This window comes from Oryctolagus cuniculus, chromosome 11 (assembly GCF_051225735.1).
Source record: "Oryctolagus cuniculus isolate XC-2025 breed Fujian yellow rabbit chromosome 11, ASM5122573v1, whole genome shotgun sequence".
In the NCBI taxonomy this organism is placed as follows: domain Eukaryota; kingdom Metazoa; phylum Chordata; class Mammalia; order Lagomorpha; family Leporidae; genus Oryctolagus; species Oryctolagus cuniculus.
Window position 1 is genome coordinate 37,573,704 of NC_142877.1, and position 27,135 is coordinate 37,600,838.

The 27,135-nt window shown below is 39.0% G+C and overlaps 2 long non-coding RNA genes across 25 annotated transcripts in view; one reads left to right on the forward strand and one right to left on the reverse strand.

The window, feature by feature from the left end:
* Window positions 1-27,135, forward strand: part of LOC127490996 (uncharacterized) — a 377,831-nt gene that overhangs the window by 287,290 nt on the left and 63,406 nt on the right. The window contains exon 4 of one of the 24 annotated variants that reach the window (XR_016215977.1): window positions 9,376-9,399. The exons of the other annotated variants lie outside the window; for them this stretch is intronic. This is a non-coding gene — a long non-coding RNA (uncharacterized LOC127490996). Of the gene's footprint in view, window positions 1-9,375; window positions 9,400-27,135 lie in introns of those variants that run through there. 24 annotated transcript variants of the gene reach the window in all.
* Window positions 19,403-27,135, reverse strand: part of LOC149123417 (uncharacterized) — a 181,423-nt gene continuing 173,690 nt past the window's right edge. Inside the window, exon 3 of the long non-coding RNA XR_016215982.1 lies at window positions 19,403-20,046. This is a non-coding gene — a long non-coding RNA (uncharacterized LOC149123417). The remainder of the gene's footprint in view (window positions 20,047-27,135) is intronic.

Sequence of the window (27,135 nt, forward strand, 5' to 3'; positions counted from 1 at the left end):
TATGAAGATTAAATCAAGTCAAGCCATTCATCATAAACAAAGAAGACACAGGGAAAATGTCTCCAAAGGCAAACTTCAGGGACTTACAAAGAATTAGCAAGGAGTAAACCATCATTAACCTGAAAATCACAGGATACAGGACTTAATTCTGGCAAACTCACCTCTTACAGGATATGTTTAGATTTCTCAAGGCCACAGTTGTCATATCTAATGCATGTTGTGCACTAGGTATTAAGCATGTTGCTGCAGAATGGGCATTTAGCCTAGCCATTAAGATACCCAGGTTTCACGTAAGAGTGCCTGTGTTCAATTCCTAGTCCCAACTCTTGGTTCTATCTTCTCAGCAATACAAATCCAAGAAAGTAGTAAGGTGGCTTCCTGCCACCCCTGTGGAAGACCCAAATTGAATTCCCAGCCCATGGGCCTGGGCCTGGCCCAGCAGAGGGACATTTTCTCTGTATGTCTGTCTATGTGTCTCTCCTTGTGTCTGTTTGGCTCTCAAATATTTTTTAAAAGAATATTACTTTATCACTATACCCAAGTAACATAAACACTATTATCTGAACAATACACAGGAGAAAATGAGGCATAACCACGTAAAGAAAATTGCCCCAAATGAAAACCCAGTATATGGTTTTATATAGCTGGAATTAAGGCCTTGGTCTGTTTTCTTTTGCATTAACTATTAAACTCCTCCCTCTGAACATATGGTCATGATGATTTTGAGATCCCTTATGGAGAAGTATCTTTATCTTTCCTCACTTTCCATGTTCCTGTTACTGTAAAACAATCCTCACAAAACAGGCTAGGAATGCAATACGGTATTAACTGTATGCCAGGTAAAGAACAACAACACTGAGGTTTTCCTAGTTCAGTAATAGCACAAATAATTGTTCCAGGAGTGAATATGGTGATGTAGGAAGAGCTAGTGAAGATTGTGGGTGTCTGTTAGCTCATGAAAATCTACTGGGGATATACAGCCTTGAAACGTAAGTCTTGTCCATGTTTCATAAGTAATGGTTTCACTGAAATCATGATCTCTGTCTTCTGAGCATCATGGTACTCTTTAATTATATGCTTAGCCATGGGTTACATTAAACTTGACCACAACTGGATTAAAGTCGGAAACAAGATACCTGGAGGTGAGTGGTCCAGGGCAGCTTAGTGGCTTGGTGATGCCCAGAACAGGCTCTTCCTAAATGGCCAGGCTCCTCCAGCCCATCCTTTTCACTGACTTCCATATGGTTACAAAGTAACTCCAAGAGCACATCCTCTCCACAGGATGCCAGGTGTGAAGGAAGTGAGTTAGCAGAAAGGAACTGCCCTTTTACCTAGGGGCAGAGTCTCTCCCAAGTGCCCTCTTACATTGAGAGTTTCAGTGAAGATCAGAAAAGAGCTAAAGGTTCATTAGGATTGGCTCCAATCAATGAAGCTCCATTTCCTGGTTTGGGGCACATAGTTGATCTGGAAAATAAAAAATCTTGATGGTGTTTGAAGAATAAATGAGGGCATGTTAGTGGATAGAAATGCCACTGTCTATTGCAGACACTATTTCCCTTAATATCAAGCCCTTTCCCACACGAGGTCCTTGGCTGAAAAAAGTGGAGAACATAGGATAGCATCTGTCATCTATGAATTCTCACTTCGATCCAGATAGCACTGCAGTGATCAAACACAGATGATATTGTAGGAGAACGAAGTACACACTTAAAGGGAAGATTTTAAAACCATGCATATATTATAAAGAACATATTTCTTAGGCACTCTCTCTAGCTTTCATTGTGTAGTAAATGCCAGTTCTTGGGAGTTTTGATTTGTCAGATGAATATCTGATAGCAGCATCAGAATGTGTGTGGGCAAATCACACATTTGCATCTGTGATAATTTGAGGGTTGCTGTGCTAAATGAGAAAAAAATTAATTTTATTCTGGCTCTGGAAATTATGATGAGTGACTCACAATGAATGTTGCATCATTGGATATTAATAATAATTTTTTAAAGTAGGCCTGCAGGCTGGCTCTTTATTGGATTTGTTTCTAGTGCTTTTCAAAGCTATTGAGAATGTCAACTTAAAATAAAAAGATGTTCATGAGTGATTGCTTGCATGCCACATAGGTTGTGATGTGGTGCTCTTGGGTTTAATTCTCAATTTACACTGCTATTTCTGTTATACCCCTTACTGCTTCTCCACTAATGAGGTTTGTGATGACCTTCCTAGGATTTCTATTCTGCAGTTTTTAAAACAAGTTCCAAAATCCATAACTAAGAAAAAGTGATTTTTGAACCTCTTCCCTGCTCCCACCCCCAGAAAGTTCATTTCAGGCCACTGGGCTTGTTAAAACCCTTTACCAGTCAACAGACCTGAATTACTATTAAGAAAATTCAGTTACTGTCCTTAGTATGGTGCCTGGAAGAGAGTCTGAATAAGTGCTAAATAAATTCTAGTTATTGGTAGTAGTAATTGTAGAAATTCTTCCTACCTCCAAAGCTACTCCAAGTACTCAGGAAGTGAAGAGGGTAAACTCTACAGACTACCTGGAGCCTTATCCTGTCTCCTCCACTCCTATACAAGTTACTTAATCTCTTTGGAATTTCAAGCTTCTGCTCAGTAAAATGGGGATAATAAAATCAGTAGCCTTATTTTAAAAGTTTGTTAATAACTATACAGGCTTCCGGACTGCCGTGCAACATTTCAATACATATAAATAAAATGTACTATCCAATCAGGGTAATTGGCATTTCTCCTTCTTTGAGATTACTTTACAATTGGAGCCTGGGAACTCCATTGCTCTTTTTGCTCATTAAGTTAAGTACTTTGAACTAAGTCATTCCATTACACTGTGCAGCACTAGGAAATTTATTCCTTCAATCTAATCCTGATTTGGTTCCCATTGTCCAAACTCTCAACATCTCCCTCCCCTCCCAGCCTCTAATAATCACTAGTTCCCATTCAGATTGAGTACTTTAGCTTTCACCTATGAGGGAGGACATGAAGTACTTGCTTTCTATGTCTGGCTTATTTTATGTAACATGATATCCTGTTGTTCCATCCATTTTGTTGCAAATTACAGGATTTCAGTTTTTTATGACTGAATAGTCTGTATATATACCATATTTTCCTTACCCATTCATCTCACTATGGACACTTAGGTTGGTTCGCTATCTTGACCATTGTGAATAGTGCTGCATTAAACATGGTGAAGCAGGTGTCATGAAACCTTGAGTTTTTCGATTGTTTTTGAGGTGGACACTATGGGAAACCGTGGCTTGATCAGCATAGCCCTGACTGTTAATGAACAACTTAATACATTATCCCTCTTAGTAGTTTTTTTTAATCTGTTCTACTTAATATGACTGATTTAGTTCTGTAATTGATGCACAGTTATTATTAAGTGTTGAAAATTAACTGAAATGTGATCCCTGTTGAACATGGGAGTGGGAATGGGAGAGGGAAGAGATGTATAATTTGGGACATGCCCAGGCTGACTTGCCCCAAGTGGTGGAGTTGGAAGCATACCAGGGGATTCCAATTCAATCCCATCGAGGTGGCATGTACCAATGCCATCTCACTGTTCCAGGTGATCAATTTCAGTTCACAGTTGGTCATGGTGGAGGGACTGGGAGTCAAAGGGAGCACATAGACAAGTCTAGTACCTGCTAACGCTAACCGATGGAGTAAATAAAGGGGAGAGTGATCCAACATGGGAAGTGAGATACTCAGCAGACTCATAGAATGGCAGATGTCCTAAATAGCACTCTGGCCTCAGAATCAGCCCTAAAGGCATTTGGATCTGGCTGAAAAGCCCATGAGAGTATTTCAGGCATGGAAAGCCAAGACACTCTGGAAAAAGATCTCTGCGAGTGAGATCCCAGTGGAAAGAACAGGTCTTCAAAGAAGGAGGTACCTTTCTCTGAAGGGAGGAGAGAACCTCCACTTTGACTATGACCTTGTCTAAACAAGATAAGAGTCGGAGAACTCAGAGGGCTTCCATAGCCTTGGAAACTCATGACTGGAGCATAGGGAGATTACTGATGCCATAGACAGGAGTGTCAATTGGTAAAGTCAACAACAGGAGTCACTGTGCACTTACTTCTCATGTAGGATCTCTATCCTTAATGTGCTGTACATTGAGATTTAATGCTATAACGAGTACTCAAACAATATATTTCACTTTGTGTTTCTATGGGGGTGCAAACTGTTGAAATCCTTACTTAATGCATACTAAACTGATCCTCTGTAAAAAAAAAAAAAAAGAAATTATCAATTCCCAACTTGACTCTCACTGGGATTAAACATGACAATAGGTCTGATCTGATTTCATCATCATTTAAAAAAAATCATCTATTATTTTTCACTTTATGTTTCTGTGTGGGAGCAAACTGTTAATCCATACTTAATATATACTAAGCTGATCTTCTGTATATTAAGATAATCGAAAATGAATCTTGATGTGAATGGAAGGGGAGAGGGAGTGGGAAAGGGGAGGGTTGTGGGTGGGAGGGACGGTGTCGGGGGAAGCCATTGTAATCCATAAGTCGTACTTTGGAAATTTATATTCATTAAATAAAAGTTTAAAAAAAAGAAAAAGAAAAAAATAAAAATTTGTTTAAAAAATATGTCTAAGACAAAATTTAGATATGTTAACTACTAATGCTAATTCTGTTACTGACCTCAATACTACTATTACTGAAACTTTTACTACTACTACTATTCTGCATCACTTCTACTAGTTTTGAATGTATAAAGGTCTTTCCACAAGGATCTTTCCTCAAAGATAGGAGAGGCTGTGCTTTCCACACTATGCCTGGGGGCCTGAGCTGCAAGTACTGGAGGAGCCTTGTTCCTTGTTGGTTGCATAATTGATGGCCATCTCTGCTTAATGACCATGGATGTTTACTTTTCTGATTCAAAGACATATTCTTACATGGAGCCTTTATTTTCCCAAATAACTGCATTTTAGTTCCAGCTCTTAAGCTTCTAGATTTCTATTTTTAAAAAAGTTTTAAATTATATTGGTATAGTAAGTATGCATGTCTATGTGGAACAGTGGCATGTTTTGATATATGTATGCAATATTTAATGAACAGACCAGGGTGATTGGCCTATCACCTCAGATATTTATCATTTCTTTGTGTTGGGAACATACAAAATGACCTCTCCTATCTGTGCATGTGTGTTTAATTGTTGACCACTGCAAAGTAGAATAGCACATAATTTATTTCTCCTAGCCCTATGTACTCTGTTAACCATTCCCTCTCCACCCCTCCTTTCCTAACACTCTTTCAGGCTCTGGAAACCACTATTCTATTATCTACTATTCTTTTTAAATTTATACAACAAAAATTGTCAGGTAGCGATAGAACAGTTTTTCTATAAGTCCTTCATTCCATTTTGCTTCTCATTGTTTTTGTAGCTATTAGGAATGGAATTTTTTATATTTAAAGAATTTTAATAATATGAAGAAGACAGACATGTTATCCCTATTGGTGTATAAAAATGTTGGTTTTTTTCCATGTCGTTTTATGTACTAAGACTTCAGTGAATTATAACTGATAAACCAAGAGCTTTTTGTTTTAGTGTGTAGGTTTTCCCATGTACAACATCCTGTCATCTGCAGACAGGGATATTTTTATTTCATCCTTTCCAATTTCAATGCTCTTTATATATTTCTCTTCCCTAATTATCTCTTGCTAATGCTTCCAAGACTATATTTAATAAGAGTGGTTAAAGTGGATATCTTTGCCTTGTGCCAGATCTGAGGGGAAATGCTTTTAGCTTTTTCTCATTCAGTATGATATTGGCTGTTGGTTTCTTATATATAACTGTATAGTTTTCAGTTAGGTTCCTTCTACACATAACTTTTTTTATCATGAGGGATTTTGAATCTTACCAAATAGTTTCTTTGTAACTATTGTCATAATCATAAGGTCTTTGTTCTTCATTCTTATAATGTGATTTTTGTATGTTGAACCACAGTTGCATTTCTGGGATGTACGATCTTTTTGATACAGTGTTGGGTTAAGTTTGCTAGTAGTTTATTGAGAATTTTTGCAGATATATTCATCAAGGATATGGGTCTGTACTGCTCTTTTTGTGTTGTGGCTCAGTTTTGTTTCTGTATCAGAGTGATGCTGGCCTCAGAGTTTCACGGAGTTCATACTTTTAAATATTTTGGAATAATTTAAACAACATTGGAGTTAATTCCTCTCCAAATGTTTTATAGAATTCAGTAGTAAAGCCTTCCAGTCCTAGACTTTTCTTTGATGGGAAATGTTTAATTACTGCTTCAATCTTCTGCTTACTATGAGTCTTATTTCTTTTATTTTGTTTCAGTTCTGCAGATACACAGTTTCTTTATATTGGTTTATTTATTTTTGAGATAATTTATTTTAATACTTTGTATTAATATAAAGCAGATTTCATATATTTCACAAATACCATTCTAAGGATTTTATGCTTCCTTTCATTTTTTCTTTTAATTTTTATAGTAATATACTTTTAGTTTATTAAGTGAAACATTATCCTGTGATTATGAAGAGTTAAACTAATAAAAATTAGAAAGACCACTGTTCTGTACAACTATAGACAAGGATTATATGCAATAATGAAATCTCAAGATGTCAATCTCACTTATTTTTTGTACTTTATATGTTAGCTATCACAAGTCAGAGAAAACCTATGGTATTTGTTTTGGGGAAAATCTGACTTGTTTCACTAAGCATAGTGGTCTGGAACACTAGAATGCAGTTAGGCTCTTCCCTGGGTCCTGCAGGGTATGTTCCAATGACTTGGAGGAGTATGGTACTAATGATCACGTCCTGGAGCTATAGGATGCAGGCCTCTTTGCGCAGGTCTCAGAAAAGCTAAGGGCCATTTATGCTGGGGCTTGTGGCCAGTCACCACTCTGAAGCAAAAGATAGCAGGTCGCTCCCACAGGTGAGTGTGAGTCACTCCAGGGCTTCTAGCAGCAGCATTCTCAGAGCTGCTGGGCATAGAGGGGATTGTCCCCATTTCTTGGATGGCACGTAATGGCAGTGCAGGGACTTGTGTTCTGCTCCCAAGACTGTGTAGTAAGAGCTGCAGAAATGGCTCCCTCAGGTCAGGTTCCCTGGGCTTGGGAATAGGCTGGTCCTGCCAACAACCCCAAGAAGCCAAGGGGAACATCTCTACATCATACAAAGCAAGCAGGCTTGCACCCAGAATTCCCTTTGCTGTAGGATGCATAGAACCTGCTCTCTGCCCTGCAAAGTGTCCTTGTTATCCCCAGGGGCTTCTGGTAATGAAAGGGCTGCTTCCTCTCCCCTAATACAGGCAGAGTTAACAGCTTCTGCGCAGCAACTCAGGTCTGGCACTTTGGGAGCATACAGAGGCAGTGTGGAGGTCTTATTTGGAGCAAGGTGGACAGACTGTATTCAGCACTCTAGACATGATTTAAAGAAATAAGGACCATGGAATTAGCCCATAGTTAGGGCTTGCCTATGTGTGGCTGGGGTCACAGTTCTTTCTGCTTACCACTTCCTGGCAAGAAAAAAGCCATGACGTGGCAGAGGACCTGGGGCAAGGGGCATTGGGAGGCAACAGCACTTCACATGCTTTCTTCCTTACTCTCTTGTGTCTTCAGAATCTCTGTGCTGTTAGCAGATGCGATCATTTCTTCACTGAACTTTTGCACTCAATCTCCTCAGTTCTAATATTATAGAAACCTTTTCCTGGCAAGATGGTGTTCCCTGGCCAGGGCATTGGGGTAGGGGCAGTGACAGCGACAGCTGTGGTGTGCTTTGTGCTTTCTTTCTTTTTCTCTCTTTCTCTCTCTCTTTCTCTCTCTCTCTCTCTCTTTCTCTCTCTCTCTCTCTCTTTCTCTCTCTTTCTCTCTCTCTCTCTCTCCTGGTTTTAAGAGTCTCCATGCTCTTTGCAGTTGCCATGACTTTTTTACTAAACCTTTCCCTCAGATAAGCTTTTGGAAATGCCATTACTCCCTGGGGTTTTGAAACATGTTCAGGCTAAACTTGATGCAAATCCTGTGTAGTCAGCCATCTTTATCATATCCTTGACCTGAAACTTACTTTCTAACAGCTAAAGAAGTATATTCATGTAACATTTTCTCCCAATAATTCCTGATCCTACTAATGTCTTTCCAACCTGGATATTTTAGGCTCCCTGTAAGAGGAGAATTTGCTCATGTGACGTTCCAATCAGCCTAGGTTCCTAGTTACTTTTCATTATTCAGATTCTCCACAATTCCCTTTCTTATCTTTATTTCAGCTATAATACCACATCTGATTTCTTCCTTTGCATTTTTCAAGTTCTTTCTCATATTCAAACCAAGCTCAAGGCTCTCACCTTCCTCAGAAAATTATTTCATTCATTCTCATAACTATGGAAACAATGTGCACACACATAGGACTTACATAGATAAGATATTTTTAATGGTTAAAATGCTACTGTGTAACTGGGATTTTGCTGCTACATATACTCAAGCTGCATGTGAAACATGTCCATAGGATGCTTGACTTCTAATATGACTTTCATGCTCTCAAGCCACAAGCATCTCAGATTGCTTCCTATATTGTATATCACACGTATAAGGTAGCTTCCATAGTTAAAGGAAAATTCATATTATGAAAAAGCGCAGCATGGTTTTCAAAAGATCTTTTCACTAAAATAACCTCATGTTTTAATTCCATTTCCATGAACTTTTTTAAATACTCTCAAATTTTGTTCCCAATGAATTATATATATGACTGACAGAGGCTGAGTTATTAAGGGACAATGCTATAAAGTAGAAGTCCTCAAATCAATTCATTGAAATTTTTTACTGAAAATGGAAAGCAGAACCTTTACTAAGAATAAACTTCTAGAATAAAAATGTGCAATATTTGTGGACATATTTCCCCAAAAAGTTTCTATCATGTCTCAGATGACATGAATATGCTTGTCTCCCTCCCCAGTCTATTTATTAGCCTACTCTTTGACTGTGGCTAGAAGGATGTATTTTATGCATTGATTTTTGGGGAGAAAACCTAGCAAACAATCACCAGGAAAAGGAGCATGATGCATTCTGATAATAGTTGTAGGGTTGGTTTCTTGGTATAACTGTGGGCCTGTCCTTAGATTGGTCATGCCACCTGCCGTAGGTCCCTGGAATAACTCCATCCCAACACTCTGTCACTGAACTCCTTGTTGCATAGCAGTACTTGAGGATAGGAATCAGTGCACCTTCATGAAGGAGGTGTAATGTAGCAACATGTCTAGGCTACACTACATTCCCCCACACTCCTTTTTCCTGTTTCTGGTGAGGAAGGGCCATAAGATGTATTTTTGCTGATTTGGAAGGTAGCACTGAGGCATCAGCCATTTATTTTTACTTTTTGAAGGTTGGAGAAGATGCTTTTGTCACCCATATACCTCGTCCTTGATCTACTGGTTCACCTTGTGGCTCTGGGGCAGTAGTTGGACCAGCAATTTCTCTGATCTTCAGCTTCTCTGACTTCTGGGCCTAGTGTGTGTATAGTGTAACAAAGAGCTCCAGTTTCTCCAAGATAAACTATCAAGGTCATAGATAATGAGACTGATGCAAGTTACTATTCATCCTTAAGGGCTCCCATTTGTCTTTGTTCTCTCCCATTCTTTATATCCCTCTTTCCTTCATATAATATATATTATATAAATATATAATATAAATATTTTATAATGTATAATTTATATATAAAATTACCTTATATAAATGATATTTATATATCATATATAATTATAATTATAGTGTTCTGCTTCTCTGATTAAATCCTAACTTGTAAAGTAGTTTAAGTATCATTTCTCATAAAATGGAAAACATCAGGGCCAGCACTGTGGCATAGTGGGTAAAGCTGCTGCCTGTAGTGCCAGCATCCCATATTGGCACTGGTTCAAGTCCTGCCTGCTCCTCTTTCAATCCAGCTATATGCAATAGCCTGGGAAAGCAGTGGAAGATGGCCCAAGTCCTTGGGTCCCTGCACCCACAAGGGAGAACCAGAAGATGCTTCTGGTTCCTATCTTCAGATCTGTTGTGGTCATTTGGGGAGTAAACCATCAGATGGAATTCTCTCTCTGTGCCACTCTGTAACTATGCCTTTCAAATAAATAAAATAAAATGGAAAACATGGTGAGTTTTTAGAATTAAGAGAAAGTTTGGGGTCAAGACAAATATTGAGGGTTCTAGATCGCTAGGTCATAGATCACCTTTCAAAGTTTCCATCTGTTTCTATCTGTATAAAATAAAGGTAAAACAAAAGTGTACTACATCATGATGATTCTCTTTACATTTGATCTTTAAGAGATGAGATTATCTGTTTTTCACTGGGACTATTTTTCCTCTATGGAAACCCACTCTTCACACATTCCTTGCATACCAGAGATGTATCTTCCCAAACCCCATTCTGTTCCTTCTCATATCAGAAGATATGAAAAAGAGGTCCCATCAAGTACTTATCTCTTTTGAATTTAAAGTTTCTATTAGATTGAAAATAATTTTCCTGCACTGAATCCCAAGCAGAGACATAAATCTCAGTAGAAAATTTTGCTAAACTGATGGCCCTGGGAATAGAACAATGAATGTTTGTAGACAATTCAGTTCTCTGTGGTCCCTGCTATTACAGGTCATTTCAGAAAAACCTAATAACAACTCCATGAGATTACTAAATCTACTTATAAGCAATTGTAATTCAGAAGGCAATAAAGCAAAGACAAACTTTTCTCTCCACTTCTTCATTCCATGGCTGGTGGATAGATAAACATTCTTGTTGGCTAACAGCTTGAATCTGTACATATGGCAAATTCTGATAGTCCTTGACTCCCACAGATTTCAAGAAAATATATCCTGTCTGGGGTAATATATGTCCAAAACCCATAAATCTGATGCTTGAGGTGATAAAGTAGTGGATGGAACTGGGTTTGTTTACTTGTTTGGGCATTGCTTTTGTTCTTAGAGCTCATAGAACTACAATACCAGTCATGTTGGTGAGAAAGTGAGAGACATTGCTTTGAGACAGACTGTCCAGGACCCTTCATGGAATCAATCTGGAAGGGGTCAGGAAGGACTCATTTACTTTCCTGCACCTTTCTTGATTGGTAATATGCAATCAAAGACAAGCAGATGGCTGATGGCTATGGGACATAGAATCAACTACAAGGCAAATGTTGATGAACCGAAAATCCAATAAACAAACTTCTTTATCAAGATGTCCAGTGATTCAAATGAAGTGTATGAAGCCCCTGGCTTTAGTAGGGTTTATGACCATTGCCCTAAAATATTTCTGTTGAGCTTTAAAGATAAAATTTTGTGCCTAATTTATTCATTTGTATTACAGATAGTAATGCCCACATTTCAGGGTTGTTGTAAAGAGCAAAGATAAAATTTCATAATCATTTGACCCACGGTCCACATATACTATGTGATGTTGTAGAATTTTTTTGAAAAAATCATATACTTTGCTTACTGTAATAGACATTTGGTGAAGTGGTCTGCTGAGTGGATAGGAAAGACCGACAAGGAGTATGCGGAAGAGGTTTGTGAGAGTGATATATGATGAAGCACCAACAGATAGGTTACTATTCACCTCTTTCCATGTGAGTATTTTTGGTATACACTGCTTATCATATTAATTTGTCTCTCTGAACTACTGAGCAATAGTCAAACAGTACACCATATATCTGATACTTCCTGAAGAAATGAATTCCCTTAGATTAGAGAAGTGTAAACTGGATATTATGCTTGGATGTGGGAGCATTCCTTGAATGCTGGTCATCTATGAGGGACTGGAGTTGAATTTAGTACGCTATTCATCCTTAGGGCTTGAGGTGAAGATCTAATAACCCTCAGCAAACCCAAGTTCATCACTTCAGTACAATGGAAGAGGGATTTCAAACATTCTGAAATTATTTTAAAAATAAACACAAAGAAGGTATGTTTTTGAATATACATAATTGATTTTTGCTTTGTAGAAAATTGATGCATTTTGTTTACCTTCTACCTGGTAAATTGGGACAGCATTTCATGCCAACAATTGGATATGCTTATCTGATGTAGCTTTAATTTAGTATTCTTCAAGTTCAATGTGTCAGATTCATTCAATCACTTGTTTTAAGATTTATTCTATTTATGTGAGAGAGGGAGAGACAGAGACAGATCTTCTGTCCTTTAGTGCACTTCCCTAATGGCTACAACAACTGGGGCTAAGGCAGCCAGAACACCATCCAGGTCTCCCATGTAGATGGCAAGGAACCAATACGTGGGCCATCCGCTGATGGTGGGGAGCTGGATCAGAAACAGAGCAGCCAGGACTTGAACGGGCATTCTGATATAGGATGCTAGCTTTACAGGCAGCAGCTTACACCAAGGCATCACAATGGCAGTCCTCACTCACTTATTCTTAAGGACCTTAACAACTGATTTGTGGTATTTATCGCTGATCCAACTCTTAACACAACTACAGTTGACATTGATATCTGAACCTTTTTAGGTCTAGAAGCTTGTAGGATCCTTATGACCTTCACTTAAGCATCAAGTACCCATTCCCATGACAATACCCAGAACCTAAAGCTGCTTTTTCCTGCACCAGTCATTGATCCTCATCATTCTACTGTCCCATGACACTTTCCTGGTTTTGTCTATGCTCATGAGACTCCACTGTGCATCCCTTGAGGCTTCTTCCTTAATTCCAATGGATCTTGCAAAATCTCACATCTAGATCCATTCAAACTTCTATTTTCCTTCTTGCCAAGACTCTATGGGTTACTCACATAGAAAGTTCCCAAGTTGTAAGCACTCATGCCAATTAGGGGAGTGTTCTCTGATATTTAATAATCCTATTACATGTACTTGGTCAGATGTTCAAAATATCATCTATGAATTCTACCTTTTCTTCTGAAAAAAATATAGGTGCTACTTGAGTGCAAGAAGTATACATATATATATATATATATATATATGGGTGGTAGCTGGCACATTCCAGTTTGTCATATTTTAGATAATCAATAAATGTGACAATGATTACTGACCACATCCATGAACCTCTCAGAGGGTAACTCCTTATGTACCACAAAAGAAACTAGTCCTAACAATTTCACCATTTCCCACACCATGACTATCATCCTAATCTGTTATCATATTTATATTCACTTTTGTTAATTAATATCAAAAAGCTCCTTTAGTCATTTTCTCTCTTCTAAATTCTCAGCCATCTATTCTCTGTAATTTCTTTCCTCTTACTGTAACATAAACTCAACTTTCTCCACTCAAACCCTCTTTCATTTCTTTGCCTCTCCTTTTCCTTTCATTAACTTATTTGCAGATGAATTGCTCCATTCACTCACCACCTCTTAGATTTTTCTCCCAACCACAGGATAGCAAATATACTCAGTAGTCCACAGAGGGCCTTTCAAGAGATTGTGAATGATCTAGTTCGCAAATCTGAAATATGTATTTTAACTCTTAGGTTAATAGATATTTTCATCCTTGGTTCTGTTCTAATATTTCCAATCATTTCTTACCAGTCTCCTAAATGAGCTGCTTTTATTCCTTCCAATTAAAGATTTGAAATATCTTCCAAATATTCATTCTTTGCTATGCCCTCATCCTGAGTGACCTCATCTATAAATTTTACTTATATTTCCCGAAGACAAATCCCCACACAGATTTCTGTCCTTCCTATAGAGATTTTCAGCTGAACAAGTCCAAAATTGAAGTTGTCACCTTACCCCCCAACCTATTCTACCATCCTAACTTACAAATTTAGGATTCCCTTCAGACACCTTCCTTATCTTGACCATTTGTAGCCATTTGCTTTGTTCCTAATTTCCCAACGTGTGCTCTGTTTAAATACATCATAATTTGTTTCTTGGTAAAAAGCATCGGGTGGTAAAGGACCCGTGGTAAAGATTTTTAATTTTGTTTAACCTGGTGCTTCCAAACTTATAATTATGACTTATAAAACTAACACCAAAAGAAATTTCACAGAATCACATGTTCTGAGAAGCATGGCTTGGAAGCTATTTGTTTTTGTCCCTTTTCCCCCACTGTTACTGTTTGGAAGATATTGCTGATACCATGCCTACCTCTGCTTGGGTCTTTTTTTACCACCTTCGTGCCACCACTGCTTTTGCCCTAAAAGCCCATAATTCTGACCTTTGGGTCTGGGAATGGCCTTACCTAAGACAGCTCAGAGTATTTACAGGTTTCTGTCTCCCTCAGGATTGGCTCCTGGCCAACAGTGGAGTGAGGTATAATTTATGCTGTAGAGTTTGTTGTGGAGTCAAACCAACGCTGGGATGATACCTGAACTCACAGCCTTGCTTGGCTTTTCCAACTAGCAACATATATTCCTTCCCACAGCATGGTGAAGACACTGCTGTCATAAATCACTTGCACATCAATCCTTGGTTCAGTCTGCTTCCTGACAACCAGCAGCACAATTCCTTACATGAGGCTCTCAGCATCTGTGATAAACATTATCCCCATGTTCCATTAAAAGGCCTCCCTACCTCCAACCTTACCCTCTCCATTTCTTCCAGGTAAAATCCTTATCATGGCACTTCAGGTCATCTACCATCTAACCCAGACCTGATTTTCTTCCCAGTGAGCCTAATTTTAAATATAGCAAAGATTGTGCTGTTTCCCAATATTGCAAAGGTCCATCTCGGCAAGTATAACAACGACACACATGCTGTTTCTCTGGTTGGAAGGAGTCCCCTCAAACTTTTATGTTTGGCAAATTCATATTTTTCCTTCAAATATTCATCCTCTCCCTTCAGTTTAAATGACCCAGTGGTCATTTCCTTAATTTTGCCCTATTTGAAGTCTATCCCTTTGCCCTTAGCTTCTATTCGTAATTTGTTCATTATAGTTTAACTGCATTTATCTTGTGTGTTTTCCCTTTTAATGGCACTTTTTTTCCAAAGAGAATGGTCCTCAATCACTTTGACCCCCACGGAGTCCCATCCCATACAGAAGATGTTCAGTAAATATCGATGACAACCTACATATCAACTGTTCAAAAATCAATGCTGCTTGGAGCTGAGGCATCTTTGTCATAGCCATTGTGACCAAACTAATCTAAGAAATCAATTTCATTTCTTAGTTGTCCCTGTCTTCCATATTGTAGGCCATAAATTATCCAAATCAAATCAAACAGACAACACCCTACAATGGCATATTTTATGGGTCAAATTGCCATCAATACTTTAGTGTGCCTGCCAAATTCACTTTAGTACTTTAAAGAAATTAAACATCAGCTTAATTTTGTGTAAAATAATTAGATTCTATATTCTTTGGCATTTAAGTCTTGCAACATTGAACAGTTAAAGCTCATTTATAAAAGGATGGCTGGGTTGCAGGAGAATGTTGATGTTTCTTATTCTGCTGTGGGAGTAGAGCAGACTGTCTGGAATTTTAGCACTTGGAAGTGTACAGTGCTGCTAACTCATGACCTCACATACCATTGCCTGTGAGTTTGTCAAAGGCTCTATAAAGATAAATGCTATGTGCCCAATGTCCCCAGGAAGCAGCTTCATTAAAAAGCAAAATTTGTAGTTTCCCACTGCCCCCTGTCCTCACTCCCCACTATTTGGAATAGGTTTGTAAACAGACCAGTAACTGCTAAATGTTATAAGCCAAAATGGGAATTTGGTACAATCTGTTACTGCTTTAGACTTGCCTGTGACCCTCACACTAGAAATTTCATGTGGCTTTTGTCTGGAACAGAAACTATTAGGAGAACTTCCTTTCTAAAGGTTTCCAGGGTTTGTCAACAGACTACTGATGAAATGAAAACAAAAACATTATTCTATTCTTTCAATAAATGACTAAAAAATGCTAATTCTAAAGGCTTTATGAAATAATTTATTTTTCTGAAGGCAAAGAAATGTTGGTTCATTTTCTATGTAATAGGTACAGATGACCAGTCCTAAACAATTTTTTTGAGGTAGTGAAATGTGGCTGCAATTATTTATTCCTAGTCTGTATTAACTTGATTCTATTTAAACCTTTATTCAGTCTGTTAGTTAACTAGTACCATATAATAAATTATCCCAAAACTTTATGTCTTAACCACTATTCCTTCTAATTCTGAGTTCACTGGGTGGTTGTGTTGATCTAAGTTGACTATGAAACTCTTGTAAGCTATGGGTTGGTCAGAAGATTGCTGATTTTGTTTGAGATTTTTATGCATCTGCAGTCTCAGGATGATTGGCTGACAACTCTGCTCCCCATGTCTAATGTTTTAGCAGGTTAGCCTGGCATGCTTTCATGACTAAGGAAAGCAAAAGAAAGAATGTACAAAGACTCTTGAGACCCAGGTTCAGAATCTGCTCCCAGTCATTACCATCACTTTCTGTCAGCCAAAGTCATGAGGCAACTCAGATTCCAAGGATGGGAAAAGAGACTCCCCCTACTGTTGATAGGATTAACTGTAAAATCACCTTGCAAAGAGAGTAGACAAGGAAAGAGTAAGGATTGGGGCAATTTTTTAAAAATAAAATGTTTATTAAAGCAAACAAAAGATGTTTTAGCACAATAAGATTGGAATTCGCAAGAGAAATAAGAATGTATCCTGAAGATTATCAAAGATTATGTGAGGGCAATTTTTTAAAACAATCTTACTTCCAGTTTTTCAGTGCAGTCTAAATCCTTCCTGCCTTTACAATTGAGAAACATAGTCATGGAAAGATAAATGATTCTTAGGGCTAACACACTAACTATAGAAAATAATGCCAAAGGACTACCTCTAGCTCTCAACTGATCTGGAACACAAACTCTAAAGAACTGTGCAGTGGGATGATATTCTCATTAATGTTCTTCATATAATACCATTATTAATGATAACAAATGAAGCAGCAATAATATTGAAAGTTAGTTATACGGCCGGATCCGCATACCTTAAGGGCTGATTCTGAGGCCAGAGTGCTGTTTAGGACATCTGCCATTCTATGAGTCTGCTGTGTATCTCACTTCCCATGTTGGATCGTTCTCTCCCTTTTTTATTCTATCCATTAGTATTTGCAGACACTAGTCTTATTTATGTGATCCCTTTGGCTCTTAGTCCTATCATTATGATCAATTGTGAACAGAAATTGATCACTAGGACTAGTGAGATGGCATTGGTACATGCCACCTTGATGGGATTGAATTGGAATCCCCTGGTATGTTTCTAACTCTACCGTTTGGGGCAAGTCAGCTTGAGCATGTCCCGAATTGCACATCTCTTCCCTCTCTTATTCCCACTCTTACATTTAACAGCGATCACTTTTCAGTTAAGTTTCAGCACTTAAGAAGAATTGTGTATTGATTACAGTATTCAACCAAAAGTATTAAGTAGAACAAACAAAAAAAAATACTAAGAGGGATAACATATCAAGTTGCTCATCAACAGTCAGGGTGAGGGCTGATCAAGTCACCATTTCTCATAGTGTTCATTTCACTTTAACAGGTTTCCTTTTTGGTGCTCAGTTAGTTGTCACCTATCAGGGAGAACAAGTGGTATTTGTCCCTTTGGGACTGGCTTATTTCACTCAGCATAATGTTTTCCAAATTCCTTTTTTTTAAAACTTTTATTTAATGAATATAAATTTCCAAAGTACAGCTTGTGGATTACAATGGCTTGCCTCCCATAACGTCCCTCCCACCCGCAACCCTCCCCTTTCCCACTCCCTCTCCCCTTTCATTCACATCAAGATTCATTTTCGATTCTCTTTATATACAGAAGATCAGTTTAGCATATATTAAGTAAAGATTTCAACAGTTTGCACCCACATAGAAACATAAAGTGAAAAATACTGTTTGAGTACTAGTTATAGCATTAAATCTCAATGTACAGCACATTAAGGACAGAGATCCTACATGAGGAGTAAGTGCACAGTGACTCCTGTTGTTGACTTAACAAATTGACACTCTTGTTTATGGCATCAGTAATCACCCTAGGCTCTTGTCATGAGCTGCCAAGGCTATGGAAGCCCCCTGAGTTCACTGACTATGATAATTTTTAGACAAGGCAATGGTCAAAGTGTAAGTTCTCTCCTCCCTTCAGAGAAAGGTACCTTCTTCTTTGATGACCCGTTCTTTCCACTGGGATCTCCCTCACAGAGATCTTTCATTTAGTTTTTTTTTTTTTTTTCCCCTAGGGTGTCTTGGCTTTCCATGCCTGAAATACTCTCATGGGCTTTTCAGCCGGATCCACATGCCTTAAGGGCTGATTCTGAAGCCAGAGTGCTGTTAGGACATTTGCCATTCTATGGGTCTGCTGTGTATCTCACTTCCCATGTTGGATCGTTCTCTCCCTTTTTGATTCTATCAGCTAGTATTTGCAGACACTAGTCTTATTTATGTGATCCCTTTGGCTCTTAGTCCTATCATTATGATCAATTGTGAACAGAAATTGATCACTGGGACTAGTGAGATGGCATTGGTACATGCCACCTTGATGGGATTGAATTGGAATCCCCTGGTATGTTTCTAACTCTACCGTTTGGGGCAAGTCAGCTTGAGCATGTCCCGAATTGTACATCTCTTCCCTCTCTTATTCCCACTCTTACATTTAACAGCAATCACTTTTCAGTTAAGTTTCAGCACTTAAGAAGAATTGTGTATTGATTACAGTATTCAACCAAAAGTATTAAGTAGAACAAACAAAAAAAAATACTAAGAGGGATAACATATCAAGTTGCTCATCAACAGTCAGGGTGAGGGCTGATCAAGTCACCATTTCTCATAGTGTTCATTTCACTTTAACAGGTTTCCTTTTTGGTGCTCAGTTAGTTGTCACCTATCAGGGAGAACAAGTGGTATTTGTCCCTTTGGGACTGGCTTATTTCACTCAGCATAATGTTTTCCAAATTCCTAACAGGGATCACTTTTCAGTTAAAATTTAAACACCTAAGAATAATTGTGTGTTAATTACAGAGTTCAACCAACGGTACTAGAACAAAAAACAATAAACAATACTAAAATGGATAAAGTATTACATTGTACATCAACCGTCAGGACGAGAGCTTGATCAAGTCACTGTTTCTCATAGTGTCCATTTCATTTCAACAAGTTTCCCCTTTGGTGCTCAGTTAGTTGTCGCTGATCAGGGAGAACACATGATGTTTGTCCCTTTGGGACTGGCTTAATTCACTCAGCATGATGTTTTACAAATTCCTCCATCTTGTTGCAAATGACAGGGTTTCGTTGTTTTTGACTGCTATATAGTATCCTATAGAGTACATGTCCCATAATTTCTTTATCCAGTCTACTGTTGATGGGCATTTGGGTTGGTTCCAGGTCTTAGCTATTGTGAATTGAGCTGCAATAAACATTATTGTGCAGACAGCTTGTTTGTTTGCCAATTTCATTTCCTTTGGGTAAATTCCAAGGAGTGGGATGGCTGGGTTGAATGGTAGGGTTATATTCAGGTTTCTGAGGAATCTCCAGACTGACTTCCATAGTGGCTTAACCAATTTGCATTCCCATCAACAGTGGGTTAGTGTCCCTTTTTACCCACATCCTCGCCAGCATCTGTTGTTGGTAGGTTTCTGAATGTGAGCCATTCTCACTGGGGTGAGGTGAAACCTCATTGTGGTTTTGATTTGCATTTCCCTGATTGCTAGTGATCTTGAACCTTTTTTCATGTGTCTGTTGGCTATTTGGATTTCCTCTTTCGAAAAATGTCTATTGAGGTCCTTGGCCTATCTCTTAAGTGGGTTGTTTATTTTGATGTTGTGGAGTTTCTTGATTTCTTTGTAGATTCTTGTTATCAACCCTTTAGCTGTTGCATAGTTTGCAAATATTTTTTTCCCATTTTGTCGGTTGCCTCTTCACTTTCCTGACTGTTTCTTTTGCAGTACAGAAACTTCTCAATTTGATGCAATCCCAAATATTAATTTTGGTTTTGACTGCCTGTGCTTCTGGGGTATTTTCCTAGAAGTCATTGCCGGTACCTATATCTTGCAGGGTTTTTCCAATGCTGTCTAATAATTTGATGGTGTCGGGTCGTAGATAAGCCCATGAGAGTATTTCAGGCGTGGAAAGCCAAGACACTCTAGCAAAAAAAAAAATAAATAAAATGACCTAAATGAAAGATCTCTGCGAGTGAGATCCCAGTGGAAAGAACAGGTCAAAGAAGGAGGTACCTTTCTCTGAAGGGAGGAGAGAACTTCCACTCTGACTATGACCTTGCCTAAATATGATCAGAGTTGGTGAACTCAAAAGGCTTCCATAGTCTTGGCAGCTCATGACAAGAGCCTAGGGTGATTACTGATGCCATAAACAAGAGTGTCAATTTGTTAAGTCAACAACAGGAGTCACTGTGCACTTACTCCCCATGTAGGATCTGTGTCCTTAATGTGCTGTACAATGTGAATTAATGCTATAACTAGTACTCAAACAGTATTTTTCACTTTATGTTTCTATGTGGGTGCAAACTGTTGAAATCTTTACTTAATATATGCTAAACTGATCTTCTGTGTATAAAGAGAATTGAAAATGAATCTTAGCCAGCGCCGCGGCTCACTAGGCTAATCCTCCACCTTGCGGCTCCAGCACACCAGGTTCTAGTCCCAGTCGGGGCGCCGGATTCTGTCCTGGTTGCCCCTCTTCCAGGCCAGCTCTCTGCTGTGGCCCGGGAGTGCAGTGGAGGATGGCCCAAGTGCTTGGGCCCTGCACCCCATGGGAGACCAGGATAAGTACCTGGCTCCTGCCATCAGATCGGCGCAGTGCGCCGTCCACGGCGGCCATTGGAGGGTGAACTAAAGGCAAAGGAAGACCTTTCTCTCTCTCTCTCTCTCTCTCTCTCTCTCTCACTGTCCACTCTGCCTGTCAAAAAAAAAAAAAAAAAAAAGAATCTTGATGTGAATGGAAGGGGAGAGGGAGCAGGAAAGGTGTGGGTTGTGGGTGGAAGGGAAGTTATGGGGGGGAAGCCATTGTAATCCATAAGCTGTACTTTGGAAATTTATATTTGTTAAATAAAAGTTAAAAAAAAAAAGTTAGTTATTGAGCACCTACTCTGTATTACCCTTTGAGCCTTTGAAATCATGAGTTTATTTCTTTGAGGAAGGTAGTACTGTAATAATACCCATTCTATAGTTGACGATAGCTAAGACAGTTTATGTCCTGTGCAGCCAGGTTCCCAGTTATTGGATAGCATACCCAAGATTTGTACCTCTCTGTGCCTATCACAAAGCTGATGCTCTTCACCATGACATGTTCCCAAAGGTAGCTTTCTCTAGAAATTAAGGATAGGAGTGATTTCATATCATTCTCCACTGGTGATTCTCTGCCTTAATTGAACACTGAAATCAATTGGTTTTAAAAATACTAACACCATCGTTTGACCCCAGAGATTCTAGTTACTTGTCCTGAGCTTGGGAATTTTAAAATCTCTCAGGGCAATGCTAATATGCAGCTATAGGTGTGATATGCAAAGTGTAATCCAATGGATCAACAACATCAGCATCACCATAGTTTGTAGGGAACACAGATTCTCCCCAGACTCCTTTGGTCAGAGCTTCTGGAAAAGCTCAGCGATCTGTGTTTTGAAAATCCTCCCAGGTAACTGTCTGGTGGAGCAGTTCAGATGTAGCTTAGAACACCCACATCCTATTCTGGGGTGCCTGGGTTAGAGATAACAATTTCAATTTCAACTTCCTGTTAATGTGCACCTTGGGAGGCATCAGGTGATAACTCATGTATTTTAGTCCCTACCACCTGGATGGGAGACCCAGATTCAGTCCCCAGTTCCTGGCTTTAGGCTGTTGCAGACATTTGGGAAGCTAACTAGTCTTTGTCTCTATGCCTTTCAAATAATAATGTTAAACACTAGTAAACATTTTTCATGTCTCTCTAGGCAATTCTGTCACACGCTGAAGTTTGAGGATCACCAGTGGTGGTCAATCTTATATACCAGATTCCCCTGGAGAGATTTATAAAGGTTCTTAGACCCTATCCCAGACCTGCTGACACTATTTCCACATGGGTATTTAGGCAACTCTGATGCACCGTGATTCAGAATGATCGTTTTACTAGAGGGACTATTGCTTTGTATACTTCCAGTGCATGGACTTCAGGATTTATCAAGCTGACCTGTTAACCCTTCTTGAAGAGAAACTTAATGAATACTAATCTTTTTTTCCCCCAAAGGAAAGATCTGGAGCAAAAAACTAAAGAACAACTCCCACTATTTGCTGAGAGCAAAGCCAGATATTGCAGGTTTCCAGAATGACAGATTGATTGCTGTCTCATCCATAATTAATAGGAGATAATGTCAGAAGGACGGCTGAGCTGTGTGCACTGGGATGAAGCCACCCACAGCCCTATGACCTAGATTGCACATCCAGCAGAAATCTCACTGCAGCCATTATCCTTTCCCTGGGGATAAATCAAATGGCCAAGCATGACCAGCTTCAAGATTAAACTCAGAAGCTAAAGTCCAGTGTGGACATTGGATCTCCCATGCCAAATAAGAAATCACATTCTAACTCCTCACGAAATTGCCATTTTCAATTTCTGTTGGCATGTCTGAGAAATAGTGGCCCACAACTAATTGGCCCCTTAGCTTTCGGTTCTAGAACAGAAGAAATTATGTTTAGGAAATATTTCTGTTGCAGGTTATCTGGGAACTTTAAAAAATAGTCTCCCTTACTAACTTTTATTGAAAGTCATCCATAGAAGGCAGAGAATCTATAGTTTGAAAACATACTTTTAAAATCATCTTTATTTTTTGATCAAATGTCTTTAATGCCTGTATTTTCCGAATGCCCCATAATCCATTAACAAATGTTTGCTGAGTGCTCACTGAGTAGAAAGCAAGGTGCTAAATGCTGTCAGTTATTTAAAATAATTACTGCATAGCATAACTTGCTACCCAAGGTATGGTACACAGAACAACACTGGCATCAGCATCAACTCTGGCCTTAGTCACAACCTAATGAGTCATTTTGATACCTTCTTCAGGGGATCTGTATGAACATTAAAATTTGAAAAATATTTCCATAGAAGATGTGCTCTTCTCACAGCAAATGTAAAAGCACTAGATATACACAAGCAAACTTAAATCGTGTTAAAAACTAGGATTAAACCAAAATACAGTCTCTATTCTTAAGGATCTTACAGTTCCGACATAAATGAATGTGGCAAGTTGAAAAATTATCTCAAGTCCAGCTACCAAGACCTAGAGCCAGAGAGAGACATTGGGATCTATGTTACTTGAGAGGCTCTCAGAAGAGTGAAGGAAGCAGGATGGGGCAGGGGAAGGAGCACAGTGAGGGTGTGGTCCCAGCTGGAGTGTAGCCCTGGTCAGATCAAAAGGGAGCTCTGGAGTATGAGTTGTGCCTTGGAGTTGAGAATGCCTTGAGGCAAGGGAAGTAGCCTTTTGTACTCCAGAGGAAGAGCCTGTAGCTGTGGCCTTCCCTCAGATGGGAGTACTGTATATAAACTTTCTGTCACTATGGGATGCATTCAGCTGAGGATTGTTCTCTGATGAAGGGGAGCAACTGTGAAATGCTGTCAGTCACTATTCACATCAGCTAGAGGATTCACTGGCCAGGAAAGAGAAACTGGATTGGGTACCATTAGCATTGCTATGGTATAACTGCTTATGCTCCCGCCACCCCCAAGCTCATATGTTGACATTCTAACTCCCACAGTTAGAGTTTTAGGAAGTGGGAGTCTGGGGAAGAAATTCAGTTCTTGAGTACAGAGCACTAATATCCTCCTGAAAGATAAACAAAGAGTCCCTAGTTCTCATTATTTTCCATCATGCAATACTTAGTTAAAAGTGTACAAGCCATCTCGCTAGTCCAAGTGATCAATTTCTGCTCACTATTGATCATAAAGATAGGATTAACTGTCAAAGGGATCACATAAACAAGACTAGTGTCTGCTAATACTAACTGATAGAATTAAAAAGGGACAGAACGATCCAACATGGGAAATGAGATACACAGCAGACTCATAGAATGGCAGATGTCCTAAACAGCACTCTGGCCTCAGAATCAGCCCTTGAGGCATGCAGATCTGGCTGAAAAGCCCATGAAAGTATTTTAGGCATGGAAAGCCAAGACACTCTGGCAAAAAAAAAAAAAAAAAAAAAAAAAAAACCAAACAAACAAAAAAACCTAAATGATAGATCTCTGTGAGTGAGATCCCAGTAGAAAGAATGGGTCAGCAAGGAAGGAGGTACCTTTCTCTGAAGGGAGGAGAGAACTTCCACTTTGACTATGGCTTGTCTAAATAAGATTGGAGTTGGAAAACTCACTTGGCAACTCATGACAAGAGCCTCGGGTGATTACTGATGCCAACAACAGGAGTCACTGTGCACTTACTCCCCATGTAGGATCTGTGTCCTTAATGTGCTGTACAATGTGAATTAATGCTATAACTAGTACTCAAACAGTATTTTTCACTTTGTGTTTCTGTGTGGGTGCAAACTGTTGAAATCTTTACTTAATATATACTAAATTGATATTCTGTATATAAAGAGAATTGAAAATGAATCGAGGTGAATGGAATAGGAGAGGGAGCAGGAGAGGGGAGGGTTGTGGGTAGGAGGAAAGTTATAGGGGGAAAAACTACTGTAATCCAAAAGCTGTACTTTGGAAATTTATATTTATTAAATAACACAAGCCACAACCTGGACAAGGTTTCTTGCCAGAGGTAGGCTGTTCTTGTACCTGATTTTGAACTTCCAGACTCTAGAACTGTGGGAAATGAGTTTTTGTTGTTTGTAAGTCATTTAGCTTATGGTACTTATTATTGATATCATCCAGCTGATTAATAATTTTTAATATCATCTTAGTGGGTTCTTGCCACCAATTCTGAGAATTCTGACTACTGTCTCAGTAGACCAGACAACATGGTAATTTTTTAAGGATTTTATTCAGTGAGAGAAATGCACAAAAATGAGGGCTTTAATTAGCAGAGAAAGAAGTCTAGAAGCTAAGTTGGGTCCATACCAGACAGAGAGCAGATCAGGAGCAATGTGGAGCAAGCTTGCAGGCAGGAAAGCAGAGGTAGGGCAGAGGCCTTGAGGACAACAAGGGAAGGGCTCACCATGCTCCAGGCCTTTTATCCACTTTCAAAGGCGAGTAGTTATGTATAGTCTGAGTAGCAGGTGGGGTCAGGTAGGGGCATGTGATCATACTGGGGGCATGGTCTTCCAGCTCACAAATCGAATTGATTTTATCCTATCTGCCTACCTACATCATTATAGCATCCTGAACAGACTAAGACAGGCATCTACTAGGTTAAAATTAAAAGAGCAATATGAGGAATGAAGAAAATGGCTGCCACGCAGTGTATCATTCACAGTAACTTCTGGGTATTGAGAGACAGAAGTGGTCGTATGTTTGTGATCTAAAAATATTTGCCAGAGATATTTAAACTGTACCTGGAAGAACCTAGTTGTCTCGCCTTTTCTAGTAACTGCATTTGATTTCCTATGAGGGAATTTTACCTCCTCTACCATTAGCAAACATTCATGTTGGACACTATACCCCACACCTCATCAGTACTCACGACACTCAAGTTCCCCAGTCAAGGAATCACATCACTCTGTTCAACTGGAAGTAAACCAAAGAGAGGCCCATCAAACTGGTGTTAAGAAAGAAGACTCTTCCTTCTTCTAAGTTGTACAACCCACAAAGGCAGTCAGTTGAGAAGACAGCAAGACTGAAAGAGAAACGGAGATCTACATATATGAAGCATTAAGCCTGACTCACTCCTGGGACTTACCAGGATTTGTGAGCTCTAAGTTAATAAATTACAATTTTCACATAAGCCAATTTGAGCCTAGTTTTCTATATCTTGTAATATAGATGTTCAAGAGTTTAGATCTAAGTGAAGTTCTCCCTGTTTTTAATACCCATTTTGGCCTTAACAACATGAATTTCTAGTCTCCTTTATCTGTCTTATGAATCTTATTTTCTTTTATTTACACCACTACAGAAGCACATTTTTGGCTGTTATTATGTTCTCTGTTTAGACAACTCATTTCTCAAAGCAAATTGAGAATGCCTTTTCATTAGTTACTTAAAATCAGACACTCTTTTTTACCCCTAGTAGATGAAAATATGGTGTAAGTTAATATTTTAGGGAATTATTATAACCTTGAATCCCTAATTTATACATTTATTGATTTTATGAAATAAAAATATTGTGTAGAATATTATTTTAACGCCAATTTATAAATCTGAATCTTAATTTCAACCAATGATAGAAATGTTCATAAGAATTGAGCTTAAAATATGTTAACATGAAAAGAACTAATGAACACATTCATTATTTTAGGACAGCAGCAAAATGATTTATTGCCAAAATCAAAAGCATAAAGTTTTCAGGAAGCCTCAGTGATAAAAAAAAAAAAAAACACTGAAAATAAATCCGAGTACTCAAAGAATTTCTAAGAACTTAGGGTGCAAAGTGTATAGTTAGATTATTACTTGTGCTGAATTAAGGCTCTGCATATAGAGTGGATTAAAATTATGTCTTTGCAAAAACTAATGAATAGAAAGGAGGAAGAGGGAGTGAGGGAAGTATGCTTGTCTTCTTGGAACTGTACCTATGGAATGCATAAGATATGTTCTTTTATATTTTTAAAAAGTTTGTGTGATTTAGGGGATTGCTATGGCAAGCTCAAGAATTGACAGAAAAGTGACAACTCATTAATCAAGTGAATCTGAAGTTTATACTATGTGGGGAGCAACTGGGACTAGACTGTTACTCGAATTAAGACTTATTCTATGCATCTGCTCTCCCACAATATGGCGCTGAGAAGGGAGTAACAGCTTCTACACAGCTGCCTCCAGTTCAACCAATAAACTGTAGGACCTGCTCCTGATTGGAGGAGAGCAGCGTACTCGGCGTGTGGGTAGCAGAGTTGGGATTGGTGGAAGAGGACTATAAAGGAGGAGAGAGACAACATGCACCGGGAACATCTATCTGAAGGAACACCTGTGCAGCCCCCGAGAGAGCCGGCCGGCGGTGTGCTGCTCCCCCGCGGAAGTGGGGAAAGTGGCAGGGGGAACCGCCCTTCCACGGAGGTGGAAGGGACGGTAGCCAACCCGGGAAGAACCAGCAGCAAACCCGGGGAGGGCCGAGCAGGCAAAAGAACAGCGCAGGGTCCTGTGTCGTTCCT